Source organism: Arachis stenosperma, chromosome 5 (assembly GCF_014773155.1).
Source record: "Arachis stenosperma cultivar V10309 chromosome 5, arast.V10309.gnm1.PFL2, whole genome shotgun sequence".
Classification (NCBI taxonomy): domain Eukaryota; kingdom Viridiplantae; phylum Streptophyta; class Magnoliopsida; order Fabales; family Fabaceae; genus Arachis; species Arachis stenosperma.
In genome coordinates, this window is record NC_080381.1 from 33,709,364 (window position 1) to 33,725,121 (window position 15,758).

General features: G+C 39.5%; 1 non-coding gene across 1 annotated transcript; it reads left to right on the forward strand.

Moving 5' to 3' along the window:
• The first annotated feature begins 12,230 nt into the window (after positions 1 to 12,230).
• Positions 12,231 to 12,334, forward strand: LOC130983820 (small nucleolar RNA R71). Its single transcript, XR_009087794.1, has one exon. It is a non-coding gene; the product is annotated as a small nucleolar RNA R71 (small nucleolar RNA).
• The last annotated feature ends 3,424 nt before the right edge of the window (positions 12,335 to 15,758 follow it).

Here is a 15,758-nt window from a genome sequence, read left to right on the forward strand (position 1 = left end):
AAACTTAAAATTTTTAGAAAACTTTACTAAATTTTCGAAAATTATATCAAAATTAACAAGAAAACACCAAACTTAAAGTTTGTCACAAGATTAAATCAAGAAAAATTATTTTTGAAAGAGATTTTCAAAAGAACTGGTGCCCAATCATCAAGAATATAAACCAATACTCTAGCCAATTGGGAGTAAATGTAACACTTGTTTTGAATAGGTATATTCCTTTTGGAAGATTAATGCTTTAGAAAGAATAAAAAGTGAAACAAGAAAAGACACAAAACAAGAAAAACTCAAGATCAACAAGAAAGATAAACAAGAACAACTTGAAGATCAATGAAGAACAAAGAACACAAGTTCGAAAAAATTTTTTTTTAAAGAAAAATATCAAATATATAATTGACACCAAACTTAGAACAAGACACTAAACTCACGAAAAAAATTAAAAATTGACAAAGAAAAATAATATTTTTGAAAAATTTTTAAAAAGGGATAATAAAAGATGCAATTCTAGTGAAAAGAGGATAAATTCTTCCTAATCTAAGCAACAAAATAAACCTTTAGTTGTTCAAACTCGAATAATTCCCGGCAACGGCGCCAAAAACTTGGTGCACGAATTTGTAATCCGTACAACTAACCAGCAAGTGCACTGGGTCGTCCAAGTAATACCTTACGTGAGTAAGGGTCGATCCCACGGAGATTATTGGTTTGAAGCAAGCTATGTTTATTTTATTATTCTTAGTCAGGATATTAATTAAAATTATCAGTTGGAATTATTAGATTGGAAAAATAAAAGAGAATAAAATCGTTACTTGTTGTGCAGTAATGAGAAATATGTTGGAGTTTTGGAGATGCTTTGTCCTCTGAATTTCTGTAATGTAATATTCAACTCAATTGTTTGTAAAGCACGTCTACGGCAAGCTGTATGTAGGGTGTCACCATTGTCAGTGGCTACCTCCCATCCTCTCAGTGAAAACGGTCCAGATGCTCTGTCATAGCACGGCTAATCAGCTGTTGGTTCTCGATCATGTTGGAATAGGATCCATTGATCTTTTTGCGTTTGTCATCACGCCGAGCAATCACGAGTTTGAAGCACGTCACAGCCATTCAATCCTTGAATCCTACTCGGAATACCACAGACAAGGTTTAGACCTTCCGGATTCTCAAGAGTGGCCGCCATCAATTCTAGCTTATACTGCGGAGATTCCGATTAAGGAATCTAAGAGAAGCTCATTCAGTCTGATGTAGAACGGAGGTGTTTGTCAAGCACACGTTCATAGATTGAGGGAGGTGATGAGTGTCACGGATCATCACCTCCTTCATAATTAAGCGCAAATAAACATCTTAGATCGGACCATACACACGTTTGAGTGAAATAGAAACAATTGCATTAATTCATCGAGACGCTGCAGAGCTCCTCACCCCCAACAATGGAGTTTAGAGACTCATGCCATCAAAAAGTATGTAATTCAGATCTGAAAATGTCATGAGGTACAAAATAATTCTCTAAAAGTTGTTTAAATAGTAAACTAGTAACCTAGGTTTACAGAATATGAGTAAACTAAGATAATTGGTGCAGAAATCCACTTCTGGGGCCCACTTGGTGTGTGCTGGGGCTGAGACTAAAGCTATCCACGAGTTGAGGCTTTTCTTGGAGTTGAACTCCAAGTTATGACGTGTTTTGGGCGTTCAACTCCGGATCATGACGTGTTTCTGGCGTTTAACTCCAGACAGCAGCATGTACTTGGCGTTCAACGCCAAGTTACGTCATCTATCTTCGCGCAAAGTATAGATTATTATATATTGCTGGAAAGCCCTGGATGTCTACTTTCCAACGCCGTTGAGAGCGCGCCAATTGGACTTCTGTAGCTCCAGAAAATCCATTTCGAGTGCAGGGAGGTCAGGATCCAACAGCATCAGCAGTCCTTTTTCAGCCTAAGTCAGATTTTTGCTCAGCTCCCTCAATTTCAGCCAAAAAATACCTGAAATCACAGAAAAATACACAAACTCATAGTAAAGTCCAGAAATATAATTTTTGCCTAAAAACTAATAATATTTAACTAAAAACCAATTAAAACATACTAAAATCTACATGAAACTACCCCCAAAAAGCGTATAAAATATCCGCTCATCAGCATTCTTTTATTTTCTTACACTTTTTGTATTTCTATTTTGGGAAGTAGTTGATACATCTGGAGGGTAAAAAACTTACCTTACTTTGAATTTTTTGCTATTAAACCATTTTATTGATGAAAAGCTAATAAAATTCATGTCGGTATCAGATGCGGTGCAAGTTTCGTAGTTGAGATTGTATCAGAAGAACTTGAAGGCAAGAGACTACTGGAGAGGCATCGAATGGTGAATGCTGCGTTGGAGGAGGAAATGAAAGAAATTCATGCTCTCTCTGTCAAGAAAGCTGTCACCCCAGAGTAGTGGAAACAGCTGTAGCAAGACTCCAACCTAGCAAATCCTGCTACCTAGGATTATGTCTTTTCAGTTACAATAATAGGGTATAAATAAGAATATTAGTGTTCTCAATATGAACAAGGTTAGTATATTAGTTATGAGTAATGACCAGCTTAGAATAGATTAGATTAGTAGTAAGTGGTGATGCAATGAATGCAAATTAATTATATTAAGAGTGGGTCTGGTTTATATTAATTCTAAAGCACATTATGTTTGGTACATTCAAGCTTCTTTGTTGTGCCCCCTTTGAATTCATTGTCTCCTCAACGCACGAGTTTCAATCACATCCAATTCGAATCAATTCAACAATGGCCGCCGTGGCTTCACCTTCCTCCAAACAAAATTGAAAAACCCTAACCTGGAGGCCTTCCACTGCAAACCTACCGATCCCTAATTCTGTCTCATCATCAGAGGTAAAATAAAATTCCTTTCGCCCATTTCAACCCTTCTCTGCCCCCAATAGCCTCTATACCCTCTCTCCAATTCAATTGTACAAAAAATTTTTTTCCTCTTTATTCTCTCCCTTTCGATGTTCTATTTTTATTCTGCTGAGAATTGAAATTGCTGGCTGAATTAGCTTAATTTTAGGTCTTCTAATCACCTTTCAGTTTTATTATTGTTCCTTATTTTTTGACTATTTTAGTACCGCAGATTGAAAATGAGTAGGCGTGGGAGCATAATAGTCTACGTTGGGAACCTCCCTGGTGATATTTGTGAAATAGAAGTAGAAGATTTGTTTTCAAAGGTACTTTGCTATTTTCATTCTTCTGGAATTCTGGTAACTGGTAAGTTAGGGGAGGCAAATGTCCGTTGCTGGTGATATTCAACTAACACTTTTTTATTTCTTTATCTTTTAGCTGGATATGCTACAAGAGCAGAATGAGGTTATATTAGAAAAGGTGGCGCTCTTCTCGCCTAATAAAGTTAGTTTTAAACTCAAATTATGTGATATTTAACATATCTGCTTGATTATATTGACAGTTAAGAGTTGTAGAGGAAAAACGCCAAGAAGTGGGGGCCAGAGCTAGGGAGCTTGATAAATAGGTGAGGGTCCCCCCTCCTCTTCTCCTTTTTCCAAACCAAAAAAAAAAAGATATTAACTGAGCTTTGAAACCTAACAATATTAATGTATAATACCATCATTTATATTAATGTATATCTGAGTTTGATTTTTCATTTGCATAATACTTACTAATAGAAACTACTTTACACCTTGTGCTGCCTTTGCTGATTTTTCGTGTCCTTGTTCATTTTAATTTTGGCAGGTTGCTTCTCTTAGAGAAGGTGTATTCCTAGAAACCAAACTTCTGAGCAGGTAAGCTAGCTTGTTTGCTATTTATGTAGGAAGGAAGCTGCTTTGCAACAAAGAGACGTATGCCAGAAGAATGGATATTAATCATATCATATGTAGCAGAAATATGAACTGAGGAAATCACATCCCCCTTCGTGGAATACTTAATTATATTGAGAAACAAAATTTTGTGGAATACTCAAATTTTTTATTTATTTATTGTCATAGGCTGCTCTTAAGGCTGGCAAACAAACACAGGATGGGAAAGATGAGGAAATCATAGCCCTTCGTGTGAAAATTCAGGTAATTTTTGAAGAAAGCATGCATTTCTTTCCATAGTTAGATTACTAATATATATATATATATATATGGTGTACTCTGATATTTGATGTAAAGTTATAGCTATCTTCTTATCTTTGTCAGAATCTAAAAGATGATGCAGCAGCAGCAGCTTTTGAACAACAGCAAAAAGTTTCAATCTTTCCCCTGTTTCTGGATTTTGATCTCTGCCTCTGATGAGCGGATAATTTGTACGCTTTTTGACATTATTTTTAGTATGTTTTTAGTAGTTTGAGTTGAGTTTTTAGTATATTTTTATTAGTTTTTAGTTAAAATTCACTTTTCTGGACTTTACTATGAGTTTGTGTGTTTTTCTGTGATTTCAGGTATTTTCTGGCTGAAATTGAGGGTCCTGAGCAAAAATCTGATTCAGAGACTGAAAAGGACTGCAGATGCTGTTGGATTCTGACCTCCCTGCACTCGAAGTGGATTTTCTGGAGCTACAGAAGCCCAATTGGGGCGCTCTCAACGGCATTGGAAAGTAGACATCCTGGGCTTTCCATCAATGTATAATAGTCCATACTTTGCCCAAGATTTGATGGCCCAAACCTGCGTGGCAAATCAGCCTCAGAATTTCCAGCGTTTAACGCTGGAACTGGCATAAAACTTGGAGTTAAACGCCCAAACTGGCATGAAAGCTGGCGTTTAACTCCAGAAAAGGTCTCTACACGAAAATACTTCATTGCTCAGCCCAAGCACACACCAAGTGGACCCAGAAGTGAATTTTTACGTCATTTACTCATTTCTGTACACCCTAGGTTACTAGTTTACTATTAATAGGATCTTTTAACATTGTATCTGTACCTCATGACACTTTACACGTTTTCTTTGTGTACTTTCCACGGCATGAGTCTCTAAACCCCATGGTTGGGGGTGAGGAGCTCTGCTGTGTCTTGATGGATTAATGCAATTACTACTGTTTCTTATTCAATCATGCTTGCTTCCATTCTAAGATATCACTTGCTCTTAACCCGGATGAATGTGATGATCCGTGACACTCATCATCATTCTCAACTATGAACATGTGCCTGACAACCACCTCTGTTCTACTTTAGATTGAGTAGATATCTCTTGGATTCCTTAACCAGAATCTTCGTGGTATAAGCTAGAACTGATGGCGGCATTCAAGAGAATCCGGAAGGTCTAAACCTTGTCTGTGGTATTCTGAGTAGGATTCAATGACTGAATGACTGTGACGTGCTTCAAACTCCTAGCAGGCGGGGCGTTAGTGACAGACGCAAAAGAATCAATGGATTATATTCCGGCCTGACCGAGAACCGACAGATGATTAACCATGCTGTGACAGAGCATAGGAACATTTTCACTGAGAGGATGGGAGGTAGCCACTGACAACGGTGAAACCCTACATACAGCTTGCCATGGAAGGAGCCTTGCGTGTTTGATGAAGAAGACAGTAGGAAAGCAGAGATTCAGAAGATGGAGCATCTCCAAAACCTCAACCAATTCTCCATTACTACATAACAAGTACTTATTTCATGTTCTTTTGCTTTTCACAATCAATCATGATAATTTCTGATATCCTGACTAAGATTTACAAGATAACCATAGCTTGCTTCAAGCCGACAAACTCCGTGGGATCGACCCTTGCTCACGCAAGGTATTACTTGGACGACCCAGTGCACTTGCTGGTTAGTTGTGCGGGATTGTAAAAGTGTGATTGCAATTTCGTGCACCAAGTTTTTGGCGCCGTTGCCGGGGATTGTTCGAGTTTGGACAACTGATGGCTTATCTTGTTGCTTAGATTAGGACTGTTTTGTTTTTATTGGTTTAGAGTCTTTTAGTTGAGTCTAGTTTCATATTTTAAGTTTGGTGTCAATTGCATGCTTTTGCTTTTCTTTTAATTTTCGATTTTGCATGTCCTTAGTCCCTTTTTGATCCGTAAAAATTCTAAGTTTGGTGTCCTCTTTGTGTTTTTCTCTTAAAAAATTTTTCGAAAAAATTGTGTTTGATTTTCTAAAAATTTTAAGTTTGGTGTCTTTTTGTTGTTTTTCTCTTTCCTCTTTTCAAAAATCAAATCTTTTTCATAAAAATTTTTCAATCATATCTTTTTAATTGCTATTTTCAAAATCTTTTTAATTAACTAATTGATTCAGTTCTCAATTTTCTTTGATCTTATTTTCTTATTGATTTTCGAAATTTTATTTTAATTTTCTTTTGTTTTATTTTAATTTTTTTCGTTTAACTCAAAAAAAAAAAAACAAAAATAAACAAAAATTTATCTACTTGCAATCCATATCATTTCCCTTTTGTCCATTATGGACCTAAGAGGGATTGATCAGTCCAAAAGGACTCTGGGGTCATATGCTAACCCCATTACAGCTGCATATGGGAGTAGCATCTGTACACCTCCCATCAAAGCAAGCAGCTTTGAGCTAAATCCTCAACTCATTATCATAGTGCAGCAAAATTGCCAGTATTCCGGTCTTCCACAGGAAGAACCTACTGAGTTTCTGGCACAGTTCTTACAAATTGCTGACACAGTACATGATAAAGAGGTAGATCAGGATGTCTACAGACTATTACTGTTCCCATTTGCTGTAAGAGATCAAGCTAAAAGGTGGTTGAATAACCAACCTACAGCAAGCATAAAGACATGGAAACAGTTATCAGACAAATTCCTGAATCATTTTTACCCTCCAAAGAGGATGACACAGCTAAGGCTGGACATCCAAGGCTTTAAACAAGAGGATAATGAATCCCTTTATAATGCCTGGGAGAGGTATAGAGGTATGCTTAGAAAATGCCCCTCTGAAATGTTTTCAGAGTGGGTACAGTTAGACATCTTCTACTATGGGCTCACAGAAAAAGTTCAGATGTCTCTAGACCACTCAGCTGGTGGATCTATACATATGAGGAAGACGATTGAAGAGGCTCAAGAGCTCATAGATATTGTTGCTAGAAATCAACATTTGTACTCTAGCAGTGAGTCCTCTACAAAAGAAGAAGTTATGGCAGTAGCCACTGATCCTAATCCTCAAGAACAAATTGCTGAGCTTAATCAGCAATTACACCTGATGACAAAACAGTTAGCAGAATTTAAAGAGATGCTCCAAGAAACTAAAACTGCTAACAAGAACATAGAATCACAGTTGAATCAAGCAAAACAGTAGTTATCTAAACAGATAACAGAAGAATGCCAAGCAGTTCAACTGAGGAGTGGGAAGACATTGAATAACACTGCTCAAAGTAGCAAAAAGCCAATAAAGGAACAATTGACAGAGGATCACCAAACCACTGTCCAAAATCCCTCTGAGGACAGTAAGAGCCCAGAGAGGAATACTCTTGGCGTTCAAACGCCAGAAAGGGGGGGGGGAAAGCTGGCGTTAAACGCCCATTCCCTACCCAGTTCTGGCGTTCAAACGCCAGAAAAGGGAGAAAACTTGGTGTTAAACGCCCAATGGGTAGCCAAGTCTGGTGTTCAAACGCCACAAAGGGGTCAGACACTTGCAAGTGCTGATAACAACCCCCTTAAGCAGGCTTCTCCAACCACCTCTGTAAGGAATAAACCTGCAGCAACTAAGGTTGAAGAATATAAAGCCAGGATGCCTTATCCTCAGAAACTCCGCCAAGCGGAACAGGATAAGCAATTTGCCCGCTTTGCAGACTATCTAAGGACTCTTGAAATCAAGATTCCGTTTGCAGAGGCACTTGAGCAAATACCTTCTTATGCTAAGTTCATGAAAGAGATCTTAAGTCATAAGAAGGATTGGAGAGAAACTGAAAAAGTGTTTCTCACTGAAGAATGCAGTGCAGTCATTCTGAAAAGCTTACCAGAAAAGCTTCAAGATCCAGGAAGCTTTATGATACCATGCACATTAGAAGGTGCTTGCACCAAGACAGCCCTGTGTGACCTTGGAGCAAGCATCAATCTAATACCTGCATCCACTATCAGAAAGCTTGGGTTGACTGAAGAAGTCAAAGCAACCCGGATATGCCTCCAACTTGCTGATGGCTCCATTAAATATCCATCAGGCATAATTGAGGACATGATTGTCAAGGTTGGGCCATTTGTCTTTCCAACTGACTTTGTAGTGCTGGAAATGGAGGAGCACAAGAGTGCAACTCTCATTCTAGGAAGACCTTTCCTGGCAACTGGACGAACTCTCATTGATGTACAAAAAGGGGAAATAACCCTGAGAGTCAATGAGGATGAGTTCAAGTTGAATGTTGTCAAAGCTATGCAGCATCCAGACACATCAAATGACTGCATGAGCACTGATATTATTGACTCTTTGGTGGAGGAGGTCAATATGACTGAAAGTCTTGAATCAGAGCTAGAGGACATCTTTAAAGATGTTCAGCCTGATCTGGAGGAACTAAAGGAAATAAAAGAAATTCTGAAAATTCCTCAAGAAGAAGATAAGCCTCCTAAACCGGAGCTCAAGCCACTACCACCATCCCTGAAATATGCATTTCTGGGAGAAGGTGACACTTTTCCAGTGATCATAAGCTCTGCTTTAAATCCACAGGAAGAGGAAGCACTAATTCAAGTGCTAAGGACACACAAGACAGCTCTTGGGTGGTCCATAAGTGATCTTAAGGGCATTAGCCCAGCAAGATGCATGCACAAGATCCTATTGGAGGATGATGCTAAGCCAGTGGTTCAACCACAAAGGCGGCTAAATCCAGCCATGAAGGAGGTGGTGCAGAAAGAGGTTACTAAGTTACTAGAGGCTGGGATTATTTATCCTATTTCTGATAGCCCCTGGGTGAGCCCTGTCCACGTTGTCCCTAAGAAGGGAGGCATGACAGTGGTTCATAATGAAAAGAATGAACTAGTTCCTACAAGAACAGTTACAGGGTGGCGCATGTGTATTGATTACAGAAGGCTCAATACAGTCACCAGAAAGGATCATTTTCCTTTACCATTCATAGACCAGATGCTAGAGAGACTAGCAGGTCATGAATACTACTACTTTTTGGACGGCTACTCAGGTTACAACCAAATTGCAGTAGATTCTCAGGACCAAGAGAAAACAGCATTTACATGCCCTTCTGAAGTATTTGCCTACAGAAGGATGCCTTTTGGTCTGTGCAATGCACCTGCAACCTTTCAGAGGTGCATGCTCTCTATCTTCTCAGATATGGTAGAGAAATTTCTGGAAGTCTTCATGGATGACTTTTCGGTGTTTGGAGACTCATTCAGCTCCTGCCTTAACCATCTAGCACTTGTTCTGAAAAGATGCCAAGAGACCAACCTAGTTTTAAACTGGGAAAAATGTCACTTTATGGTGACTGAAGGAATTGTCCTTGGGCATAAAATTTCAAACAAGGGAATAGAGGTGGATCAAGCTAAAGTTGAAGTAATTGAAAAATTACCACCACCTACCAATGTTAAGGCAATCAGAAGCTTTCTGGGGCATGCAGGATTCTACAGAAGGTTTATAAGGGATTTTTCAAAAATTGCCAAACCTCTGAGTAATCTGCTAGCTGCTGACACTCCATTTATTTTTGATAATGAGTGTCTGCAGGCGTTTGAGACTCTGAAAGCTAAGCTGGTCACAGCACCAGTCATCTCTGCACCAGACTGGACATTACCATTTGAACTAATGTGTGATGCCAGTGACCATGCCATTGGTGCAGTATTAGGACAAAGGCATGGTAAGCTTCTACATGTTATTTATTATGGCAGCCGTATTCTAAATGATGCACAGAAGAACTACACAACCACAGAAAAGGAGTTACTTGCAGTGGTTTATGCCATTGACAAGTTCAGATCTTATTTAGTAGAATCAAAAGTGATTGTGTACACTGACCATGCTGCTCTTAAATATCTACTCACAAAGCAAGATTCAAAACCCAGGCTCATAAGATGGGTGTTGCTTCTGCAAGAGTTTGATATAGAAATAAGAGACAGAAAGGGTTTCGAAAGATGGGATTTGATAGGTGAGGGGTTTTTGGGGAAGAGGTATTGAGGTGATTGGTGAATGGGTGAAGAAGAGAGAGGGTGGTGGGGTTGGTGGGGATTCTATGGGGTCCACAGATCCTTAGGTGTCAAGGAAAGGTCATCCCTGCACCAAATGGCATTCAAAATCACGTTTTGAGCCAATTCTGGCGTTAAACGCTGGGCTGGTGCCCATTTCTGGCATTTAACGCCAGATTCTTGCCCTTTCCTAGCGTTTAACGCCAGTCTGGTGCCCCTTTCTGGCGTTAAACGCCCAGAATGGTGCCAGACTGGGCGTTAAACGCCCAACTGCTAGCCTCACTGGCGTTTAAACGCCAGTGAGTTCTTCCTCCAGGGTGTGCTGTTTTTCTTCCTGTTTTTCATTCTGTTTTTGCTTTTTCAATTGATTTTGTGACTTCTTATGATCATCAACCTACAAAAAACATAAAATAACAAAGGAAAATAGATAAAATATAATCATTGGGTTGCCTCCCAACAAGCGCTTCTTTAATGTCAGTAGCTTGACAGAGGACTCTCATGGAGCCTCACAAATACTCAGAGAAATGTTGGAACCTCCCAACACCAAACTTAGAGTTTGAATGTGGGGGTTCAACACCAAACTTAGAGTTTGGTTGTGGCCTCCCAACACCAAACTTAAAGTTTGACTGTGGGGGCTCTGCTTGACTCTGATTTGAGAGAAGCTCTTCATGCTTCCTCTCCATGGTGACAGAGGGGTATCCTTGAGCCTTAAACACAAAGGATTCTTCATTCACTTGAATGATCACTTCACCTCTATCAACATCAATCACAGTATTTGCTGTGGCAAGGAAGGGTCTGCCAAGGATGATGGATTCATCCATGCACTTCCCAGTCTCTAGGACTATGAAATCAGTAGGGATGTAATGGTCTTCAACTTTCACCAAAACATCTTCTACAAGTCCATGAGCTTGTTTCCTTGAGTTGTCTGCCATCTCTAGTGAGATTCTTGCAGCTTGTGCCTCAAAGATCTCTAGCTTCTCCATTACAGAGAGAGGCATGAGGTTTACACTTGACCCTAAGTCACACAGAGCCTTCTTGAAGGTCATGGTGCCTATGGTACAAGGTATTGAAAACTTCCCAGGGTCTTGTTTCTTTTGAGGTAATTTTTGCCTAGACAAGTCATCCAGTTCTTTGGTGAGCAAAGGAGGTTCATTCTCCCAAGTCTCATTTCCAAATAACTTGTCATTTAGCTTCATGATTGCTCCAAGGTATTTAGCAACTTGCTCTTCAGTGACATACTCATCCTCTTCAGAGGAAGAATACTCATCAGAGCTCATGAAAGGCAGAAGTAAGTTCAATAGAATCTCTATGGTCTTATTTTGAGCCTCAGATTCCCATGGTTCCTCATTGGGGAACGCGTTGGAGGTCAGTGCACGCCCATTGAGGCCTTCCTCAGTGGCGTCCACTTCCTCTCTTCCCTCTCTAGATTCGGCCATGGTTATGGCTTTGCACTCTCCTTTTGGATTTTCTTCTGTATTGCTTGGAAGAGTATTTGGAGGGAGTTCAGTAATTTTCTTACTCAGCTGTCCCACTTGTGCCTCCAAGTTCCTAATGGAGGACCTTGTTTCAGTCATGAAACTTTGAGTGGTTTTGATTAGATCAGAGACCATGGTTGCTAAGTCAGAGGGGTTCTGCTTAGAATTCTCTGTCTGTTGCTGAGAAGATGATGGAAAAGGCTTGCCATTGCTAAACCTGTTTCTTCCACCATTATTGTTGTTGAAACCTTGTTGAGGTCTCTGTTGATTCTTCCATGAGAAATTTGGGTGATTTCTCCATGAAGAATTATAGGTGTTTCCATAGGGTTCTCCTAGGTAATTCACCTCTTCCATTGAAGGGTTCTCAAGATCATAAGCTTCTTCTTCAGATGAAGCATCCTTAGTACTGCTTGGTGCATTTTGCATTCCAGACAGACTTTGAGAAATCAAATTGACTTGTTGAGTCAATATCTTGTTCTGAGCCAGTATGGCATTCAGAGTATCAATCTCAAGAACTCCTTTCTTCTGACTTGTCCCATTGTTTACAGGATTCCTTTCAGAAGTGTACATGAATTGGTTATTTGCGACCATTTCAATGAGCTCTTGAGCTTCTGTAGGCGTCTTCTTCAGATGAAGAGATCCTTCAGCAGAGCTATCCAAAGACATCTTGGATAGTTCAGAGAGACCATCATAGAAAATACCTATGATGCTCCATTCAGAGAGCATGTCAGAGGGACATTTTCTGATTAATTGTTTGTATCTTTCCCAAGCTTCATAGAGGGATTCTCCATCCTTCTGTCTGAAGGTTTGGACTTCCACTCTAAGCTTACTCAATTTTTGAGGTAGAAAGAACTTTGCCAAGAAGGCATTGACTAGCTTTTCCCAAGAGTCCAAGCTTTCTTTAGGTTGAGAGTCCAACCATATTCTAGCTCTGTCTCTTATAGCAAAAGGGAATAGCATCAGTCTGTAGACCTCAGGGTCAACCCCATTAGTCTTGACTGTGTCACAGATTTGCAAGAACTCAGCTAAAAACTGATGAGGATCTTCCAATGGAAGTCCATGGAACTTGCAATTCTGTTGCATTAGAGAAACTAATTGAGGCTTGAGCTCAAAGTTGTTTGCTCCAATGGCAGGGATAGAGATGCTTCTCCCATAGAAGTCGGGAGTAGGTGCAGTAAAGTCACCCAGCACCTTCCTTGAATTGTTGGCATTGTTGTTGTTTTTCGGCTGCCATAGGTTCTTCTTCTTTGAGGAATTCGGTCAGGTCCTCAACAGAGAGTTGTGCCTTAGCTTCTCTTAGCTTCCGCTTCAAGGTCCTTTCAGGTTCAGGGTCAGCTTCAACAAGAATGCCCTTGTCTCTGCTCCTGCTCATATGAAAGAGAAGAGAACAAGAAAACGTGGAATCCTCTATGTCACAGTATAGAGATTCCTTGAGGTGTCAGAGGAAAAGAAAAATGGAAGAAGGAGGTAGAAGAATTCGAACTTGATTAGATAGAGTTCGAATTGTGCATTAAGAAGGAGTTACACTCCATAAATAGAAGGATGTGAGAAGAGGGGAAGTGATTTTCGAAAATTAAGTAAAAGATTTTGAAAACATTTTGAAAAACACTAATTGATTTTCGAAAATAAAAGTGGGGAAGAAATCAAGTGATTTTTGAAAAAGATTTTGAAATTAGAAATAAAAAAGATTTGATTGAAAACTATTTTGAAAAAAAATGTGGTTAAGAAGATATGATTGGTTTTTTTTTTTTTTAAAAAAAAGATGTGATTGAGAAGATATGATTTTGAAAAACATTTTAAAAAGATTTGATTTAAAAATTAATGACTTGCCTAACAAGAAAAGATATGATTCAAACATTAAACCTTTCTCAACAGAAAAGGTAACAAACTTGAGATGTTCAATCAAATCATTAATTGTTAGTAAGTATCTTTGAAAAAGGAAAGAAATTGATTTTGAAAACATTTGATTGAAAATATATGATTTGAAAAAGATTTGATTTTGAAAAACTTTGAAAACTTGAAAAAAATTGATTTGAAAAACAAAATCTTCCCCCTTGTGCCATCCTAGCGTTAAACGCCCAGAATGGTATCCATTCTGGCGTTTAACGCCCAAAATGCTACCTTTTTGGGCGTTAAACGCCCAACCAGGTACCCTGGCTGGCGTTTAAACGCCAGTCTGTCCTTCTTCACTGGGCATTTTGAACGCCCAGCTTTTTCTGTGTAATTCCTCTGTTGCATGTTCTGAATCTTCAGTCCCCTGTACTATTGACTTGAAAATAGAACCAAGATCAAATAAACAAGGCATGCAAGACACCAAACTTAAGATTAGACACTAGACTCAAACAAGAAACATAAAATATTTTTGGTTTTTATGATTTTGAAAATTTTTTTGTGCTTTTTTCGAAAATTATGAAAATAGAAAATAAAGGTTTCAGAATTCTCAATTTGAATTTCCAGGAATCATTGCAATGCTAGTCTAAGACTCCGGTCCAGGAATTAGACATGGCTTCACAGCCAGCCAAGCTTTCAAAGAAAGCTTCGGTCCAAAACACTAGACATGGCCAATGGCCAGCCAAGCCTTAGCAGATCATTGCTCCAATAGCAAGAGTGATAGAGATCAACAAGCTATTGTGATGATTAGTTGAAACCTCGGTCCAATAAGATTAGACATGGCTTCTCAGCCAGCCAGATTTCAACAGATCATCATGAAACACTAGAATTCATTCTTAAGAACTCTGAAGAAAAATACCTAATCTAAGCAACAAGATGAACCGTCAGTTGTCCATACACAAACAATCCCCGGCAACGGCGCCAAAAACTTGGTGCACGAAATTGTGATCACTACTTTTATACAAAACAATCCCCGGTAATGAATCCAAAAGCTTGGTGCTCAATACCATGGCATAAACACAACTTCGCACAACTAACCAGCAAGTGCACTGGGTCGTCCAAGTAATAAACCTTACGCGAGTAAGGGTCGATCCCACGGAGATTGTTGCTATGAAGCAAGCTATGGTCACCTTGTAAATCTCAGTCAGGCAGACTCAAATGGGTATAGTGATAAACGAATAAAGCATAAAGATAAACATAGAGGTACTTATGTATATCATTGGTGAGAGCTTCAGATAAGCGAATGAAGATGCCTTCCCTTCCGTCTCTCTGCTTTCCTACTGTCTTCATCCAATCCTTCTTACTCCTTTCCATGGCAAGCTCATGTAGGGTTTCACCGTTGTCAGTGGCTACCTCCCATCCTCTCAGTGAAAACGTTGCCTATGCTCTGTCACAGCATGGGTAATCAGCTGTCGGTTCTCGGTCAGGCCGGAATAAAATCCATCGATTCTTTTGCGTCTGTCACTAACGCCCCGCCTGCTAGGAGTTTGAAGCACGTCACAGTCATTCAATCTTTGAATCCTACTCAGAATACCACAGACAAGGTTAGACCTTCCGGATTCTCTTGAATGCCGCCATTAGTTCTCGCCTATACCACGAAGATTCCGGTTAAAGAATCCAAGAGATAAACACTAGAGCCTTGGTTGCTTGTAGAACAGAAGTGGTTGTCAGTCACTTTGTTCATAAGTGAGAATGATGATGAGTGTCACGGATCATCACATTCATCAAGTTGAAGAACAAGTGATATCTTGGACAAAGAACAAGCGGAATTGAATAGAAGAACAATAGTAATTGCATTAATACTCGAGGTACAGCAGAGCTCCACACCTTAATCTATGGTGTGTAGAAACTCCACCGTTGAAAATACATAAGAACAAGATCTAGGCATGGCCGAACGGCCAGCCTCCCAAATGATCTAAGATAGCATGAAACTTAGAGATAGCTACCAAGATGTCTAATACAATAGTAAAAGGTCTTACTTATAGAAAACTAGTAGCCTAAGGTGTACAAAAGATGAGTAAATGACATAAAAATCCACTTTCGGGCCCACTTGGTGTGTGCTTAGGCTGAGCAATGAAGCATTTTCGTGTAGAGACTCTCCTTGGAGTTAAACGCCAGCTTTGGTGCCAGTTTGGGCGTTTAACTCCCATTTAGGTGCCAGTTCCGGCGTTTAACGCTGGAATTTCTGTAGGTGACTTTGAACGCCGGTTTGGGCCATCAAATCTTGGGCAAAGTATGAACTATCATATATTGCTGGAAAGCCCAGGATGTCTACTTTCCAACGCCGTTGAGAGCGCGCCAATTGGGCTTCTGTAGCTCCAGAAAATCCACTTCGAGTGCAGGGAGGTCAGAATCCAAACAG